The following is a 1,345-nucleotide window of genomic DNA, read 5'->3' on the forward strand; positions in this document are numbered from 1 at the left end:
CCAAGCTAGATGGATTCTGCTCAGAATTCTCTATCTATTGCTGAGTGGATGATGGAAAAGGTTTACTATTGTTAAACCTGTTTCTTCCACCATTATTAAAGCCTTTTTGAGACTTTTGTTGATACTTCCATAAGAAATTTGGATAATTTCTCCATGAGGGTTTATAGGTGTTTCCATAAAGTTCACCCATGTAATTCACCTCTGCTATTGCAGGGTTCTCAGGATCATAAGCTTCTTCTTCAGAAGATGCCTCTTGAGTACTGTTGGATGCAGCTTGCATTCTATTCAGGCTCTGAGAAATCATATTGACTTGCTGAGTCAATATTTTGTTCTGAGCCAATATGGCATTCAGAGCATCAATTTCAAGAACTCCCTTCCTCATAGGCGTCCCATTACTCATAGGATTCCTTTCAGAAGTGTACATGAACTGGTTATTTGCAACCATGTCAATGAGTTCTTGAGCTTCTGCAGGTGTTTTCTTTAGGTGAATGGATCCACCTGCAGAATGGTCCATGACATCTTTGATAATTCAGACAGACCATCATAGAATATATCCAGGATGGTCCATTCTGAAAGCATGTCAGAAGGACACTTTTTGGTCAGTTCCTTGTATCTCTCCCAAGCTTCATAGAGGGATTCACCTTCCTTTTGTCTGAAGGTTTGAACATCCACTCTAAGCTTACTAAACTTTTGAGGAGGAAAGAACTTGGCTAAGAAAGCTGTGACCAGCTTATCCCAAGAGTTCAGGCTATCCTTAGGTTGAGAGTCCAACCATATTCTAGCTCTGTCTCTTACAGCAAACGGTAAAAGCATAAGCCTGTAGACCTCGGGATCAACCCCATTGGTCTTAACAGTATCACAGATCTGCAAGAATTCAGTTAAGAACTGAAAAGGATCTTCTGATGGAAGTCCATGGAACTTGCAGTTCTGTTGCATCAGAGAAACTAATTGAGGTTTAAGCTCAAAGTTGTTTGCTCCAATGGCAGGAATTGAGATGCTTCTTCCATGTAAATTGGAATTTGGTGCAGTAAAGTCACCAAGCATCTTCCTTGCATTGTTATTATTTTCGGCCATGTCTCCTTCTTTTTCAAAAATTTCTGTCAGATTTTCTCCAGAGAGTTGGGCTTTAGCTTCCCTTAGCTTCCTCTTCAGAGTCCTTTCAGGTTCAGGATCAGCTTCAACAAGAATGTTCTTATCCTTGTTCCTGCTCATATGAAAAAGAAGAGAACAAAAAATATGGAATCCTCTATGTCACAGTATAGAGATTCCTTATGCAAGTATAAGAAGAGAAGAATGTAAGAAGGAGAAGAGGAAAAACTCGAACACAGAGAGGAAGATGGGGTTC

The 1,345-nt window shown here is 40.0% G+C and overlaps 1 non-coding gene across 1 annotated transcript; it reads left to right on the forward strand.

Annotated features, from left to right (window-relative positions):
- Positions 1-573: 573 nt before the first annotated feature.
- Positions 574-681, forward strand: LOC112782062 (small nucleolar RNA R71). Its single transcript, XR_003192804.1, has one exon. It is a non-coding gene; the product is annotated as a small nucleolar RNA R71 (small nucleolar RNA).
- The last annotated feature ends 664 nt before the right edge of the window (positions 682-1,345 follow it).

The sequence above is a fragment of the Arachis hypogaea genome, chromosome 19, assembly GCF_003086295.3.
Source record: "Arachis hypogaea cultivar Tifrunner chromosome 19, arahy.Tifrunner.gnm2.J5K5, whole genome shotgun sequence".
In the NCBI taxonomy this organism is placed as follows: Eukaryota; Viridiplantae; Streptophyta; class Magnoliopsida; order Fabales; family Fabaceae; genus Arachis; species Arachis hypogaea.